General features: G+C 40.2%; 1 protein-coding gene across 7 annotated transcripts in view; it reads left to right on the top strand.

The window, feature by feature from the left end:
• DPYSL3 (dihydropyrimidinase like 3) overlaps positions 1–19,131 on the top strand; it is a 222,413-nt gene that overhangs the window by 86,775 nt on the left and 116,507 nt on the right. The gene's annotated exons all lie outside the window — the stretch shown is intronic.

Raw genomic sequence — 19,131 nt, 5'->3', positions numbered from 1 at the left:
AAGCTATTTATAGCAGGAATATGTAGGACTCTTTTACTTGATCAATCACTTTCTCTTTTCTTTTTTCAGTTATTAGTTTTTCCTGGGCCATTCTCAGATTTTGCATTTTGATAAATATTAGCTGAAATCAGTCTGTTGCAGATTTAGAAAGAAGACTAAGGAACAATTAGATTAATTACATTGATAGTCTCAGCCCAGATTTTTTTGTTTGTTTGTTTTTCTTGACACCTGAAACATAATTTCAACTCTTTGGAATTAATGTTAAAATTTAAAGCAAAGTGTTTTGGCTTAAAAAAAAAAAAATGCAAACAGGATGGTGTGGTATAAGGTGCAAGATCTTTTTCCTGACTGTGAAACTGTAAGTCTTTGACTCCGGATAGAAGGTCAAATCACCCTTAAAAAAAAAAATCTTAGATCATTCAGTCATGTCAGACTTTTTGTGACCCCATAGACTGTAGCCCACTAGGCTCCTCTGTCCAAGGGATTTGCCAGGCCAGAATACTGGAGTGGGTGGCTATTCCCTTCTCCAGGGGAGCTTCCCTATCCAGGGATCGAACCCCTTGTCTCCTGCATGGCAGAAAGATTCTTTACCACTGAGCCACCAGGGAAGCCCAATCAGTATGAGCTATTGCCATTTAATCTAGGGAATCCTGAGAGTTCTGAGGATTTGCTCTTTGAAAGATCGATGAGTTTCAAGCTGCTTTCAGGTGTGTGAACGGCCTTTGACAAGACCTATGGGGTGTGGTGCTGAAAGAACAGTTCCTAGGGAAGCTCCTTCACCTACACCAGCACAGACAGGGAAGTGAGACCTGGCAATCTTCTCCAAGTTAGGAAGCATCAGTAATGTGAAGCAGAAAGAGTTTCAGGGACATGGTATCCAGTTAGACATAACAGAGGACACTATTTCTCAGAATGTGCCCTGACTATTACCACTTGCAGCAGAAATAACTGGGAGATAATGCAGATTTCTTGAATATATTGGGACTCTTGCTTAGCTATTGTCAAACTGCCTTTTAAAAGTGCTGCACCTACAAGCATTCCCAGAAGTGATGAGAACATATCTTGCTCTACATTCACCAGCCTGAACCCATCATAGATCAAGGGTTGGCAAACTCTTACAGTGAAGGGCCAGAGAGCAAATATTTTCAGTTTTGTGAACTGTGCAGTCTCTGTTGCAATTTTTCAGCTCTGTAGTTGCAGTGCAAAAGCTATGCAACACAAGCTATAGGTAAATAAATAAGTATGACTGTTTTCCAATAAAACTTTATCTATAGACATTGACAATTGAGTCATATAATTCTCACAGCATAGAATGTTTTCTGAGTTTTTTGCTGCTAATTTTATTTTTTATTGAGATTAAAAAATCACATAACATAAAATTCACCATTTTAATCATTTTAAAGTGTATAACTCGGTACTCGGTGTTTTTTTAGTATTTTCACAATAGTGTGCCACTATTACCATTCTTTAAAAACATTCCTTTTTTTAAAAAAAATTGAGGTATAATTGACATACAACATTATATTAGTTTCAAGTGTACAAGATGATGTGATATTTGTGTGTATTGCAAAATGACCATCATAATAGGTGTAGTTAGTAATGCTGCTGCTGCTGCTAAGTCCCTTCAGTCGTGTCCGACTCTGTGCAACCCCATAGACGGCAGCCCACCAGGCTTCCCCGTTCCTGGGATTCTCCAGGCAAGAACACTGGAGTGGGTTGCCATTTCCTTCTCCAATGCATGAAAGTGGAAAGTGAAAGTGAAATCGTTCAGTCGTGTCCGACTCGTAGTGACCCCATGGATTGCAGCTCCATCATCATATATGGTTACAATTTTTTTTTCCTTTTTTGCTTGTGTTGAGGACTTTTAAGATCAACTCTTTTTGTTTTCCTCATACTATTTAAAAATGCAGAAAACATTTTTTGTGTGCCACAGAAAAGTAGGCATTGAGCTTGGATTTTGTCTGTAGACTATAATTTGCTAACTGCCAGATACATGCCACTAAATTAGCTGTGGTAGTAATTAGAGAAATTATTTTTGGATTTGCAGTTAACTTTCACAACATGTATAAAAGGTAAAACTCCTAAAGCTTTCCCTATGCACTTCCATCCCTTTTAGAGACAGAGGAAGAGAAAAAACTTTTATTTCAACTCAACAGAAAAGGCCCCACAAAGGCATCTCCTGCAGAGGAGCTGGCTGACTTAGCCATGTGCACATAAATTAAGTCCTTAAGTCTCCAACTTTAGACCACTTCTGAGCCTCATCATGAGGCTTGTAAGTATCTACATTTATAAGCATTGAAGTCTTCAGTAATAGGAACAGAGGTCCTAAAAATTATTTTCAGATAGCAATGTAAAGACAGGAGAAATCTGGGCAGAGGGTTTATGCAGAAGTAATTGTGATATCTGAAATCAGTTCCAGGAACTCACGGCTGGCTGCGTGTGTGCGTGTATGCTCAGTCTTGTCTGACTTCATGGACTGTAGCCTGCCAGGCTCCTCTATCCATGGGATTTTTTAGTCAATACTGGAGTGGGTTGCCATTTCCTCTTCCAGGGGATCTTCCCGAACCAGGGATTTAACCTGTGTCTCCTGCACCTCCTGCATCGGCAGGCATATTCTTTTACCACTGAGCCATCTGGGAAGCCCCGTGGCTGGGCTGGTCCACTTTTAAACAGCTTTCCAGAAGGAATAAGAGCATTAGTATGAAATCCTCACCTATTAAAGATTCTGGCATTTGTCTCTTTGTGGCAAGCAGAATTCTAAAATGGCCTCCAGCAGTCCTACTACCGTTGTTGTATGTACACTTCTCTCAGTTCTTTGCTGTGCCATGCTTAGTCGCTCAGTCGTGTCCGACTCTTTGTGACCCCACGGACTATAGCCCACTAGGCTCCTCTGTCCATGGGGATTCTCCACACAAGAATACTGGAGTGCTTTAATCAAATGTTAATCTAAGTGGTGCTCTGAAAGGATTTTGCAGATGTAACTAAGGTCATTAATCATTTGATTTTAAGTTAGGGAGCTTATCCTGGGTTGTTGTTGTTGTTATTTAGTTGCTAAGTTGTGTCTGACTCTTTCTGAGACCCCATGGACTGTAGCATACTAGGCTCCTCTGTCCATGGGATTTCCCAGGCAAGCATACTGCAGTGGGTTGCCATTTCCTTCTCTAGGGGATCTTCCTAACCCAGGGACCGAACTCACATCTCCTGAATTGGCAGGTGGGTTCTTTACCACTGAGCCACCAGGGAAGCCTGGCCTACCCTGGGTGGACCTTACTTAATCAGGTGAGACTTGAAACGCAGTCAGAGACTGAAAGCAGCAGTCTCCTGCTGATCATGAAGCAGTTCACAGCCATGCTGTGAATGGCCTAGGAAGGGGAATCACATGGCAAGGACGTGAAGGTGGCCTCTGAGAGTTGGGACTGGTCTCTGTGTGACAGGAAGCCAGAATAGGGCTGGTGGACTTGCAACTGTAAAGAACTGAATTCTGCCACCAACCAGTGAGCTTGGAAGAGGAGCCCAAGACTGAGATGAGATCTTGGCCTTAATGGACACCTTGAGTTCAGCTTGGTGAGATCTGAGCAGAGGACCAGCTAAACCTGTCCCCAAATTTCTGAACCTTGAAAACTCTTAGATAACAAATGTGTGTTGTTTATGCTGCTTAATTTGTGGTGATTTGTCATATAGCAACAGAATAGTAATACAGTATTATATAGGGAGAATTAAAACCTTTTCTCAGGTGCCCATGTGTGTTATTTACTCTTATATTTCATCCCCCACCCTGCCTCCCAGTGAGACAGAAATCTGCTCATCTCATCAGTCGTAGCTCTAAACTGTTTGTTTTGCTGTTGAATCACTCTTTATTCCCCACAACTATTCTCATCCTTTGACAAAAATGTTTAACTCTCTTCTTCAACACACTGCAGACTCATTTAGAAACTGTCCCTTTCCATGATGAAAATTTGCCTTTCAGTTCTAAGCCTTTCTCCAAATACTCCTGCACTTCACATTGAGATTTCATGCTGTAACATTCTCTTTGCCTCCCAGACCCACTCAGCGAGGGGTGGGAAATCTCTATGCTGAGAACTGGAGGAGTTATCCCTGTCATGAGCATTTCAGTGCTTTTCTACAAAAGCATTGAAGTCTTCAGTAATAGCAGCAGAGGTCCTAAAAATTATTTTCAGATAGCAATGTGAAGACAGGAGAAGTCTGGGCAGAGGGTTTATGCAGAAGTAATTGTGACATCCAAAATCGGTCTCAGGCTGACTTGCGTTCATGTGTGCTCAGTCATGTCTGACTCTTTGGACTGTAGCCTGACAGGCTCCTCTGTCCATGGGATTTTTCAGGCAATACTGGAGTGGGTTGCCGTTTTCTCTTCCAGGGGACCTTCCAGACCCAGGGATTTAACTGGTGTCTCCTGCACCTCCTGCACAGGCAGGCAGATTCTTTTGCTTCTGAACCACCTGGGAAACCCAGTGGCTGGCTAGGTAAGATTAATACTGCAAAGCAAGTCAGACCCAGTGCTTAATTATTTTCTTAATCAAAAAATTTCTTGCCTCTCATTCAGGGACCCCACATTCAAGCTCTGTTCAGTCCTCCTGGCCTTACCCATTACCACCCTGCAAACCCTGTACTCTCCAGCCAAGTGGGACTGCTCACTGTTTCCCCCATCTCTCCCTCTGCCAGAAGTGACCTCACCCATCTTTCTCTGTCAAAATCCCCCTCACCCTTTGTGACTTGCGGTTTGCTTTTCAGAAGGCTTTTGCTGATCTGTAGCTCTCTTTCCCTCTTGTTGACACTTCTTGTAATCTAAGCAGCATTATATTTGAAGACTTGTCTTATCTCTTGCATTATGAACTCCTGCAACACCTTGAATATTCCCTGGCACAAAATGAGTACTCAATAAATATGTAACGAGTTGAATTGATTAAACAGACTACTTCTCTTTTGTCACTCCAGAGAGCTCTCCCCACTTAGCTGAGGGAGAGTGGACTTGGCTCAGATATTGTCTCCTCTGCATTTGAATTATTTTAGGACAACAAACAGAACTGGTCTCTGGATTAGAAAAAAAGGAGATGAATAGGCTAATTCAAGAATTCACAGTCTTTTACAAGGACAAGTTCCAAAGTGGTTTCTTAGACATTATTCAATGTCTTCAAAGGTTAAAAAAAAAAACAACAAAAACAAGCAAGCTTGATTTCTGTATCATCAAGTATTCTGAAACTTGGGAAAGAGTACTTAAAGATCTACAGAAGCAGTTATATTTCTAATAAAATTGAATCTGCCTTCCCCACGAGGAGTTTTCTTTCATACCTTGTCCTAAGTTAAAGACTTCTCAGGATCCAGATGTAAAAAACACTTGTAAAAATCCAGATGGGAAAATTAATCATTATTATATGATTTAAGATTATATTCTAATTACTGACTATTAAATTTTTAAGTAAGTAGTTATGGACTTGCTGGCCAATGTCAAAAATCGTATCCATAACAAAGAATAATCCAGCTAACAATATTACATTCTTATTGTATTTTGTTACAAGGGTAATTGCCAAGTTCTACATCCACTGGAATTATCACAATACTATAGACATTTTATAAATCCTATCCAAATCTTGAGTCAGTCATATTTTTTTAATTCTAGAATTAATTTTTATTTGAAATTAGACTGTAAATAATTATATTAAAGATAAAATTCTTTACTAGGTAATTAAGCTACTAATAGTATAATTTTTGCATGGTATTTAACCTCAGAGTTTCTTTTGAAAACCCTCCTAAATTTTGTAGTCAATAAATGTATAGTTTTGAGAATTGTAGTTTAGTCCATCTTGATATACTCTAGTTAGTCCTAGAACAAGTCAGTCAATCTTATTGCAAAAGACTGCAATGTGTATTTTTGTAGGTATAATTTTATAGCCCCCAAATTCATTCTTTCTGGTATGTAATACTAATGATTTTGTAGTGTATTATTTGAGTATTATATAAAAATATTATACTCATCCTGAATACTTTTTAAAAGAAATAAACAATGTTACAATTCCTAGTTACCAGGCCACATTAAGAATTATTAAAATAAGTTATTAGCCATCATGTAGTCAATAAGAGTAAATTTTTAAATAAGCTCTAATTTAACAATCTTTAATGAGTCCCTTGGTCTCCAAGGAGATCCAACCTGTCAATCCTAAAGGAAATCAGTCCTGAATATTAATTGGAAGAACTGATGCTGAAGCTGAAACTCCAATACTATGGCCACCTGATGCGAAGAACCGACTCACTGGAAAAGACCCTGATGCTGGGAAAGATTGAAGCCGGAGGAGAAGGGGACAACAGAACATGAGATGGTTGGATGGCATCACCGATTCAATGGACATGAGTTTGAGTAAACTCTGGGAGTTGGTTTTGGACAGGGAGGCCTAGTGTGCTGCAGTCCATGGGGTTGCAAAGAGTTGGACATGACTGAGCAACTGAACTGACTAACTGAGAAACTTCTATCTGTATCTTATTGTTTTTAGTGTATTTTTTAAACTGTTTATTTATTTTTTTGACAGCACTGGGTCTTTGTTGCTGAGTGGGCTTTTCTCCAGTTGTGGTGAGTGGGGACTACTTTAGTTGTGCTGTGTGGTCTCACTGCAGTGGCTTCTCTTGTTGCAGAGCATGGGCTCTAGGGCACTCGAGCTTCAGTAGTTGTGGCACATGGGCTCCATATTTATGGCTCTCAGGCTCTAGAACACAGGCTCAGTAGTTTTGGCACACGGCTTAGCTGCTCCATGGCATGTGGGATCGTCCTGGACCAGGGATGAAACCCGTGTCTCCTGCATTGGCAGGAGGACTCTTAACTGTTGAGCCACCAGGGAAGCCCAGTGTATTTTTATATAATAAGTTTTACATATACATCTGATTGTTACTTTGGTTTAGTATACCTTTGGAGACAAATGTCTTAAGAGTTTTAGGATTAGAGTAGAAGGTAATCTGACTTGGTTTCCCATAATATATTTTCACTTTGGTTATGACTAAGATTGGTTAGTAATTATTAGTTATATACTATATACAGTTTTATCTACAATTAAAAACAAAAGTTTCAGATACCATTAATTCAACATGTGTTTATTGTATATCTGTTGAATCACAGAAATTGGTGCCAGGCACTGAAGGAAATCAAGCAACAACATTTTTATAGAGAGTAGTTCCAGTACTCTTGCCTGGAAAATCCCATAGATGGAGGAGCCTGGTAGGCTGCAGTACATGGGGTCGCTAAGAGTCGGACACGACTCAGTGGACTTCACTTTCACTTTTTACTTTCCTGCATTGGAGAAGGAAATGGCAATGCACTCCAGTGTTCTTGCCTGGAGAATCCTAGGGACGGGGGAACCTGGTGGGCTGCCGTCTATGGGGTCGCACAGAGTCGGACATGACTGAAGCGACTTAGCAGCAGCAGCAGCAGCAGTTTTAGTTTAGTATATGACACTTCATTTTTTTTTTCCCCCAACACCACAGATTTTTATTCCCATTTTGTTGAGAAGGGAACATAAATAGTTTATGCAGTTCTCCCAAATTCAGTAAGCTAGTGGTCGTTAGGTTCTCACTTCACATCCCACACCTTTCTCAAACATGCCACACTCCACATGAATACTCTGATATTTCTTAATCAGAGATGGAAATCGGGGCTACATAATTCATCTAATTCTCTTTCTACATTTTTCTTCATGTTTCAAAAAAATCACTATAAAAATTCGAAACATTGAAGGGATCCTGTTTCCTATCGATTCACCTTAATTTTGAAAGATCTGGAAGAATAAAGCATTCTAAGGAATTGCCTAAGCAAGGAGTTATTTATTAACAGGAAAAATGAAATGAGACAAAAGCCCTGATATGTGAAGGCATTGCCAATACACTGATGTTTTCTGAATATATACATAGATATAAAGTTCTCAATGAAAGAATTATTCATCACTTTTCCATTTTGTTCTTCCATATCTCTTAATATCTGTCATTCATACTCTTGCCTGTCAGCTATTTTTGTTGGAGCCAGGATGTTTCCTAGTCTTGTGGAGCCAGCAAATTTCTGTCTGGAATGAAAGGAGCTTCTCTTTTTAGATTGTCATTTTTTGGACTACCTTTCTTTGTGCTTTACTTCATTTAGGCTCAAGGGAAAACTGAAATAAATTCATTGTTTTAAATATTAAGTCTACATTTCACATCTGGGGTCCTTGAACTACTCAAATTATGATAACAATATTTCCAGTTTGAGTGAAATGGTTGGTTTTTGAGCCTGTCTCTAACAGAGATAGTGTTGATTGATTCAGAAACCCAGTCTTCTGAAGACATACACCTTCTGTTAGAGTTTGAGTTGTATATATTCTGCCTTGATGCATGAATTATGATCACCTTTGTTTTAGCAAGAAATCTCTAATGTTACTCTTGCAAGTCTTAGCTTTCTAGTAGAGTGGGGCTTCTGTATATTATCTCTGACCGGTGGTTATTTTTGAAAGCAAATAATTAAACTGGAACAGTAGTTCATTTAATAAGACAAAGGTATAAAATTTTTAATTAAAGGATCAGGTTCCAAAAGACAGCAGGCCCTAGGAGAATATGAGAGATTAATATAGGTTAGTGGTTCATTTTCATTTGAAGAAAGAGAGTAAGAACAGGTAAGGGATACACAGGGCATTTCAACTCTATTATGTTTTATTGCTTAAAATAGATGTCATTAAAATATGATGAAAAGTTCACATTTATAAAGTCTAGGTGGTGCATACATGGGCATTTGTTAAGCTATCCTCTGCTTTTCTGTAGTTTTGGAGTTTTCATTGAAAAGGAAGGAAGGAAGGGAGGGAGGGAAGGAGGGTGAGAGAAACAAGTCATTCATTATTGTTATATTTTTCTCTGGCAAAATGCAAGAGAGAATTATTTTTATTCTAAATAATAAGAGTAAGATTGTTAAATAATGTAAAACCAATGAGATTAATTTGTAAATGAGCAAAAAAACAGGAAGAGTAACTGGAAAAACAACAAAATAAGTACCTTTTTTAAAACCTTGGAAACATATTATGAACGTTGTGGCTTCTAAAGAGGTTGGGCAGGTTATCAGTTTTCTTTGTTTTTTTCCTGTTTCATCCTTTAACTCGATTTATGTCTGGCCCTTACTTAGAGACGTTCATTGAGGAGATTAAGTTGCACCTGTGAATTTATAGCAAGGAAATTAGAGCATTGGAGCATTCAACATATCTGTTTTATCATCTTAGTCAGCAACTACTTCAACATTCGTCTCCTTCCCACTTAAGGCAAAAGAAACTTCTGTAATTGGGAATGACTTTCAAACATTTGAGAACAGTAGTGTCAAAGAGAGATGCTTTGTGTATGAAATGGGGAAGGGAACCCCAACAACTCCACACTAGGAAGGTGATTATGTCTTGTCTTATTAACTAATCCTTTGGTGGAAAGGATTTGCCTCGAGCCCTCATTTCACACCCTGATCGTAATGATTCTTTTTCTCACTCAGCTGTCCAACTGTTGAGATGTTTTGCATGAAATGACAACTTGACTCTGATGAGGAGCCTAATTTCCTTTTTTTTTTTTTCATTTTCGATAATTGATCTTTATAATATAGAGGTAACAGCTTCATTCAATAATTCTCCATCAGCAATTTTCAACATGCTCAATAAATATATTTTGTTCTAAGATAACATCCTAGACATGCATTTAAAAAATCACAAGCTTTATAATTATAAAAGGCTCACACACTTATAGAGATTTTGAGATTTTAGGAAATACAGGAATGCTGAAAGGAAGAAACTAAAAATTTCTCGTAATCCTACAACTCATCCTCTATTAATATTTTAATATATATTCTTATAGTTTTCCCCTATACATGTAGATATTCATGAAAGAGCAGGAATTTTTTTCTGTGTACACAAATGGGATTTAAAATGGCTTTAGCATTGTGCATATGTTTGAAAAATAACCTGTTTTTAGGTTTCTAATGAACACTTTGGTCACCAAATATTGAGCTAAAACTGCTAGTGGCCTGCCAGGAAAATTCTTAGGGTGCAACGGAGGTATGTTGAAAATATTAGTCATTTTAAAATATATATATGAAACATTATTATTGTGTCGATTTTCTCCATAAATCCCTGCAAAACTAAACTTGCAGGATATGGTCAAGCTCATTATTACAAACTCTGTGTGACATTAAATGAAAAGTTAAAGTGTTAGTCACTCAGTCTTGTCCGACTATTTGCGACCCCATGGACTGTAGCCCTCCAGGCCGCTCTGTCCATGGGATTCTCCAGACAAGAGCACTGGAGTGGGTTGCCATTCCCTTTTCCACGGAATCTTCTTGACCCAGGGACTGAACCCAGGTTTCCTGCATTTCAGGCAGATTTCTTACTATCTGAGCCACTATTAATGATATATCTAAATATACTCTGAAAAAATGGGGGACTAATGTTTATTGAGCAAATACTGTGTGTCAGGCAGAATGCTGAGCATTTTGCAAAGATTGTCTCATTCATATATGACATTTATAGGGTGAAAATGAGGTATTTAATGTTTGTACCCATAAAGTAGGAAAGAGGTAATATAGGTTCAAATTCCTGCAGCTCAAGGCAGGAAAAGACAGAGGGTGGGTTTTGATCAGAGATATTTAAATTCACTGTTGAGTCAAAGTAAACTGCATTAAGCTCTCTATTTTCTCCTTGTTTTGAGTATGGAGGCACAGCCTTAGTGAGTATTAAAATTTTGTCTTCTGTTGGGTAGATTTTTGCTTTATAAGACTAGAGTGCATGACATATATGCACTGCTGCTGCTGCTGCTAAGTCGCTTCAGTCGTGTCCGACTCTGTGCGACCCCATGGGTCTGCAGCCTACCAGGCTCCTCCACCCATGGGATTTTCCAGGCAAGAGTACTGGAGTGGAGTGCCATTGCCTTCTCCGCATATATGCACTACCATGTGTAAAATAGATAGCTAGTGGGAAGCTACTGTATAGCACAGGGAGCTCAGCTTTATGCTCTGTGATGACCTAGAGGGGTGGGATGAAGTGGGGGAGGGAGGCTCAAGAGAGGATATAGGTATACTTATGGCTGGTTCAGTAGCATGATGGGCACCTACTGACCTGGGGAGTTCATCTTTCAGTGTCCTATCTTTTTGCCTTTTCATACTGTTCATGGGGTTCTCAAGGCAAGAACACTGAAGTGGTTTGCCATTCCCTTCTCCAGTGGACCACATTTTGTCAGAACTCTTCACCATGACCTGTCTGTCTCGGGTGGCCCTACACTGCATGGCTCATAGTTTCATTGACTTAGACAAGGCTATAGTACATGTGATTAGACTGGTTAGTTTTCTATGATTGTGGTTTCTGTCTGTCTGCCCTCTGATGCCCTCTCTCATTGCCTACCGACTTATTGGGGTTTCTCTGACTTTGGATGTGGGCTATCTCCTCACAGCCCTGCTCCTGACCTTGGACATGGGGTATCTCCTCTCGGCCTCTTGCCGTTCCAGCACTGCACAGCCACCACTCGTCACTCCAGTGCCACAGAACAACACCCAGTTGTGGATGTTACAGGTGATGGAAGCAAGGTCTGATGCTGTAAAGAGCAATATTGCATAGGAACCTGGAATGTTAGGTCCATGAATCAAGGCAAATTGGACGTGGTCAAACAGGAGATAGCAAGGGTGAATGTAGACATTTTAGGAATCAGCGAACTAAAATGGACTGGAATGGGTAAATTTAACTCAGATGACCATCATATCTACTACTGTGGGCAAGAATCCCTTAGAAGAAATGGAGTAGCCATCATAGTCAACAAAAGAGTCCAAAATACAGTACTTGGATGCAATCTCAAAAATGACAGAGTGATCTCTCTTTGTTTCCAAAGCAAACCATTCAATATCACGGTAATCCAAGTCTATGCCCCCACCAGTAATGCTGAAGAAGCTGAAGTTGAATGGTTCTCTAAAGACCTACAAGACCTTCTAGAACTAACAGCCCAAAAAGATGTCCTTTTCATTATAGGGGACTAGAATGCAAAAGTAGGAAGTCAAGAAACACCTGGAGTAACAGGCAAATTTGGCCTTCGAGTACAGAATGAAGCAGGGCAAAGGCTAATAGAGTTTTGCCAAGAGAACACACTGATCATGGCAAACACCCTCTTCCAACAACACAAGAGAAGACTCTACACATGGACATCACCAGATGGTCGACACCGAAATCAGATTGGTTATATTTTTTGCAGCCAAAGATGGAGAAGCTCTATACAGTCAGAAAAAACAAGACCAGGAACTGACTGTGGCTCAGATCATGAACTCCTTATTGCCAAATCAGACTTAAATTGAAGAAAGTAGAGAAAACCACTAGACCATTTAGGTATGACCTAAATCAAATCCCTTATGATTATACAGTGGAAGTGGGAAATAGATTTAAGGGACTAGATCTGATAGAGTGCCTGATGAACTATGGACGGAGGTTCGTGACATTGTACCGGAGACAGGGATCAAGACCAACCCCAAGAAAAAGAAATGCAAAAAAAGCAAAATGGCTGTCTGAGGAGACCTTACAAATAGCTGTGAAAAGAAGAGAAGCAAAAAACAAAGGAGAAAAGGAAAGATATACCCATTTGAATGCAGAGTTCCAAAGAATAGCAAGGAGAGATAAGAAAGCCTTCCTCAGTGATCAGTGCAATGAAATAGAGGAAAACAATAGAATGGGAAAGACCAGAGATCTCTTCAAGAAAATTAGAGATACCAAGGGAACATTTCATGCAAAGATGGGCTCAGTAAAGGACAGAAATGGTATGGACCTAACAGAAGCAGAAGATATTAAGAAGAGGTGGCAAGAATACACAGAAGAACTGTACAAAAAAGATCTTCACGACCCAGATGATCATGATGGTGTGATCACTCACCTAGAGCCAGAAATCCTGGAATGTGAAGTCAAGTGGGCCTTAGAAAGCATCATTACAAACAAAGCTAGTGGAGGTGATGGAATTCCAGTTGAGCTATTTCAAATCCTAAAAGATGATGCTGTGAAAGTGCTGCACTCAGTATGCCAGCAAATTTGGAAAACTCAGCAGTGGCCACAGGACTGGAAAAGGTCAGTGTTCATTCCAACTCCAAAGAAAGGCAATGCCAAATAATGTTCGAACTACTCCACAATAGCACTCATCTCACAGGCTAGTAAAATAATGCTCAAAATTCTCCAAGCCAGGCTTCAGCAATATGTGAACCATGAACTTCCAGATGTTCGAGCTGGTTTTAGAAAAGGCAGAGGAACCAGAGATCAAATTGCCAACGTCTGTTGGATCATCAAAAAGCAAGGGGTTCCAGAAAAACATCTACTTCTGCTTTATTGACTATGCCAAAGCCTTTGACTGTGTAGATCACAACAAACTGTGGAAAATTCTGAAAGAGTTGGGAATACCAGACCACCTGACCTGTCTCTTGAGAAACCTGTATGCAGGTCAGGAAGGAACAGTTAGAACTGGACATGGAACAACAGACTGGTTCCAAATAGGGAAAGGAGTATGCCAAGGAGTATGTATATTGTTACCCTGCTTATTTAACTTATATTCAGAGTACATCATGCAAAATGCTGGGCTGGATGAAGAAAAATCTGGAATCAAGATTGTTGGGACAAATATCAATAACCTCAGATATGCAGATGACACCACACTTATGGCAGAAAGTGGAGAACTAAAAAGCTTCTTGATGAACATGAAAGAGGAGAGTGAAAAAGTTGGTTTAAAGCTCAACATTCAGAAAACTAAGATCATGGCATCCGGTCCCATCACTTCATGGCAAATTGATGGGGAAACAGTAGCAGACTTTATTTTTTCTGGCTCCAAAATCACTGCAAATGGTGATCACAGCCATGAAATTAAAAGATGTTTACTCCTTGGAAGGAAAGTTATGACCAATCTAGACAGCATATTAAAAAGCAGAGACATTACTTTGCCAACAAAGGTTCATCTAGTCAAGACTATGGTTTTTCCATTAGTCATGTATGGATGTGAGAGTTGGACTATAAAGAAAGCTGAGCACCAAAGAATTGATGCTTTGAACTGTGGTGTTGGAGAAGACTCTTGAGAGTCCCTGAGTCTTCAAAGAGATACAGCAAGTCCATCCTAAAGGAGATCAGTCCTGAGTGTGCACTGGAAGGACTGATGTTGAAGCTGAAACTCCAATACTTTGGCCACCTGATGGGAAGAACTGACTCATTTGAAAAGACCCCGATGCTGGGAAAGATTGAAGGCAGGAGGAGAAAGGGACGACAGGGAATGAGGTGGTTGGATGGCATCATCGACTCAATGGACGTGAGTTTGGGTAGACTCTGGGAGTTGGTGATGGACAGGGTGGCCTGGAGTGCTGTAGTCCATGGGGTCTCAAAGAGTCAGACATGACTGAATGACTGAACTGAACTGAACTGATACCTGGTTCATTTTGTTGTTTGGCAGAAACTACCATAACATTGTAGAGCAATTATACTCCATTAAAAATTTTTGATAACACCATTTCAAGTTTAGCAAAAAAGAGAAAAATATGCATAACCTAAACACAACTCTTAAAGTTTTTGTTTATCCCTTGTTAATAGTCAACATATTTAACAGTCATAAACATGACATATGACTAATTTTACATTCTGCTTCTTCACTTAACCTGCCATTGTTCACATTTTCCCATATTTGCTGAGAGTTTATGACTCTTTAAATTGTAGTATAGTGTATTTATGGTATTATATTAGTTTTAGGTGTACAACATAGTGATTCAAAATTTTTATAGATTATATTTAATTTGTGGTTATTATAAAATATTGCCTATATTCCCCATGCTGTCCAATATATGCTGTGCTGTGCTTAGTTACTCAGTCGTGTTCGACTGTGTGACCCCATGGACTGTAACCCGCCTTCTCCTCTGTCCATGGAATTCTCCAGGCAAGAATACTGGCGTGAGGTCCCATGGCCTCCTCTAGGGGATCTTCCCAACCCAGGGATCAAACCCAGGTCTCTTGCTTTGCAGGTAGATTCTTTACCATCTGAGCCACCAGGGAAGCCCAAGTATACTGGAGTGGGTAGCCTATCCCTTCTCCAGGGGAACTTCCCCACCTAGTAATCAAGCCTGGGTCCTCTGCATTGCAGGCAGATTCTTTCCCAGCTGAGCCACCAGGGAAGCTGGTCCAATATATCCTTATAGTTTGTTTCATACATAGTAGTTTGTATCTCTTAACCCCCATCCCTATCTTATCCTGCCCCCATCTTTATAAAATGCTCCCTTCCCAAGACAAAACAAACAAAAAAGACTGCAGTGCAGTTTATTTCACATAAAAGATGTCCTAGGCAATGCTATATCCTGATTGCTCCGCACATGCCATTGCTTACCATCCAGGAGTCTCTGCCTTTCGCTGATCTATAGGTAATAGAAGATGCCTCTGGAATACATTTCCCTGAAGTTATAATCAGATACCCTATAGGCTCACTTCACAGGTCATCTCAGTGCAAACTGGCAAGTCATTTACTGCAGTTACAGAAAATGCAAATCTGATCAGGTATGTGACAAGTGGAAAGCTCCATTTTGTTGCTTGGTTATAGAAATAGCTTGCTGTTTGTATGTGGTTTTGGATAACTCTTTCACCAGGAAGTGACTTAAGGTGGCCACAGACATAATGGTTCTCTTATGTTTGTGACTGCCCTAAGTAATGTCTCCTCTACCTCTCTAGGGAGAGATGTGACAAAATCACTGTGTGTTTGTGGGGCTGTGTCCTTTGTTAGCTTGACACTGGTAGGATGTTTCTTTATGTGAATGTTTGTCCTCATTAAAGTTAACCTCTGCCCTGAAACAGTTGGATATTGTTTAGATATTATTAAAATGATTTTCTTTGTTAACATCTCACTTTTAGTCTTTCCTTTTATTCTCCCTTTGGATCCTTACATCAGAACTCTGTTGTGGGGTGTTTTTTAAGAGCACAGGCTCTGAGTTAGCTGGTGAAGGATTTGAATTCTAGCTTGAAGTGCTAGGTGTGATACTTTGGGCAAGAAACTTAACTTGTTTTCCTTGTTTTCTCCACCGGTCAAATGAGAATAATCACACCAAATTTATGGGGTTGTTATGAAGGTTAAGGCCATGCATGTGGAGTTCTCAGCACAATGTCTTACTCAAGGAATGAAGTCCTTAATAATCCTGTTAAGTGGGTGAGGCAAATATGAAGAAGAAAGACATCTAGAAGTTAAGTAAGATGCTTGGCCAGAGGCCACATAGTTGTAGAACTGGAGTCAGATCAGCCATTCCCATTTCAGTCTTCATTTCAGGACTGCTTGGCTTTCTTAATTAAACACATATGTGTACATGCAGCTGTTGACTCTTAAAGGTGATGTTTCGTCAACAAATGTAATTATGGAGCACGTACATTGCAACAGTCATAGTGGTGAGGCAATGTAACTCAAACAATGGAGCATATCTACGCCCACACATGGGAACACAGACAAGCCTGGTCTACCTTCAGAATGTGCTCCTCTCAAAGGAAACCTTGGACTCTTGACACATATTTTGCTTCCAATTACCATTCTGTCATAGCTTGGGCACTTAAGAGCCTCAGCTTCTTCACTAGTAAAATAATGGCACTTGACTCACAGTGCCATTAAGACTAATCAAGACACAATGGAAATCCTTAGCACTGAACTTGGCACAGAATTCCTAATAAATGTTAGCTGCTATCTTGATTGTTGCCACTGCTGATGGTAAAGGTGCTGGTGGTGTTTATAGAAAGTCAGAGAGGGAAGACTTCAAGTCTTTCCTGGCTCGCCAATTAAAAAACTGGCTATCTTACTTTCTTCATAGTTCTTGTGACTAATCTGACCTAATCTTTCTCACTGTCAGTTTCCTCCTACTAGACTTGTGTTCCACCAGGGAAGGAACCCAGGGCAATGCTGGACACATAGCAAGTGTCCTCCTAACAGTCTGAAGATGAATTAATGAAAGGAGGAGAGATGAGAGCAACAGGAAAGGAGAGGAAGGTAACCTATAGGAGCAAAGAGGGAGGGAATGGCCTATTTTATGGATATTTCACATGAATTTTTTTTTATATACATTTCTTTAAAAAAATATTTATTTATATTTGGCTGTGCTGGGTCTTCACTGCTGTGTGCAGGCTTTCTCTAGCTGTAGTGCATGGGTTTCACATTGTGGTGGCTTCTCTTCTTGCAGAGCACAGCCTCTAGGGCACGCAGCCTTCAGCAGTTACAGTAGACAGGCTTAGTTGCCCCTCAGCATGTGGAATCTTCCTGGACCAGAGATCAAACCCGTGACCCCCGCACTGGCAGATAGATTCTTAACCACTGGACCACCAGGGAAGTCCCTCATATAAACTTCTGAGTCCAACATCAACCAGCATTTGTTAAAAAGGAGCAGCTGCCCAAAGGAAGTCAGTAATTTTGATGGAGCATAGATAGTCTTTAAGGGCCTTTCTCCTCATCGTGAGGTAAGTATAACTGGTGTCAATGTACTTGTTTTTGATTTGAGTTTATGTCAACTTCCATCCTTCAAACTGCCAAGGCTGTTACACGCCTGCCACTGAGATCCCATTTCCCACAATCCCAATTTCCCCCCAAATTGATATTCAGAGTTTCAGTTCATGAACTTCAGTGTAGATGCCTTTAAAGATCATGTCTATGCGCACAAAGAAACCTTCCAAATGCTTATGGGCACTAAATAAATTAATACATATATGGGAAACAATTACATTAACGAGTGGCACACAGCAACTGCACCAATAAATGTTCCCTACTGTTGTTTTTAATATTATCATCATCATCCATTCATTCAAAAGAGATTTACGGAGTATCTTAAGTGCCAATAGATGCTCTTGACTCAAGATATTCAAAGGTAGACTAAACAGATCAAATATCTGCCTTTATGGAGCTTATGATGTAGTGGAGAATTCAGAAGATGAAGTTGGGCAGGCCAGTGAATGACTGAGCTACCCAGATGGCTGGTTGCAGTCTATACTGTCACTGGGGACAGGCCCCCATCTGCCTTGTTTAACACTGTCTCTTCAGTACCTTCTGAAGAGCAGAGTGGGCGTGCAGTTCATGTTGGATGACTAAGTAACTGCAAGAGTGAATTTCCAGGAAGGGGTCCAGCTGAAGGTGGGCATTACAGGTTTGGAGCTTAGGCTGTGTGTGCACATACGGTGTGAGCTCTGAGTTTGTGAACTCTGTGTTCATGGGGCAGTCTGGCATAGACTGTATGTGGGTGGACATGGGAAGAGGCTGCAGATGTGACAGTGTGCATATGCATGAGTAAAACATGTGTGTGTGTCCGCTAATAGGAATGGCAAAGTCTTTGGTTCTCAATTTTGAGGTAAATCTGGATTTGTATGTGGGGCCAAGTGTAGGGTTCTGACCTCAATAAGTGAGGTATCAGCCAGGAAGTTGTCCAATGAGGACAAAGTATTAAGAGTACTTTGCAAGGCTTGTCTGATCAGTAGTGTAATTGTGTGTGATGCAAATCAAGGATGGATAGGGACTTCCCTGTTGGGCCAGTGGTTAAGACTCTGGGCTTCCACTGCAGGGGGCATGGGCTCCATCCCTAATCAGGGGAACTAAGATCCCTCATGGCTGGAGGTTAGATCAAAAAACAAACAAACAAAAAACCCCTGACACCTTAAGAAAAAAAATAGATGTGGTTTTCATCTTTTACCTATTCAGGTAAACACAGAGCAGAAAACCAGACAATTCAAACCAAAACTTTATTTCAAAAAAATCTTTTAAGGGACTTCCTTGGTGGTCCAGTGATTAAGCCTCCACCTCCCAATGCAGTGGGTGTGGGTTTGATCTGTGGTCTGGAAACTAAGATCCCACGTGCCAGCAAGTCATGGCCAAAAGTAAATAAACAAAATAAGGGTGGATAAAAAGCAAAATCTAGGGTGAAATATATGAAGTAAGAATAGGCTGAAGTGGGACTTCCCTGGTGGTCCAGTGGTTAAGACTTCCCCTTCCAATGCAGGGGGTGCAGTTGGATCCCTGGTTGGGGAGCGGTCCACATCAAAAAAAAAAAAAAAAAATTAAAAAAAAGAATAAGTTGAAGTGTGTGAGTCTATTACAGCTTTCTTGTGATTGTCGATAAGATGATCTGTCTGTAGAGCTCTGTAAGCA

This window comes from Giraffa tippelskirchi, chromosome 6 (genome assembly GCF_054371585.1).
Source record: "Giraffa tippelskirchi isolate mGirTip1 chromosome 6, T2T-mGirTip1v1.2.pri, whole genome shotgun sequence".
Lineage (NCBI taxonomy): Eukaryota > Metazoa > Chordata > Mammalia > Artiodactyla > Giraffidae > Giraffa > Giraffa tippelskirchi.
This window is presented reverse-complemented; position numbering and strand designations above follow the sequence as displayed.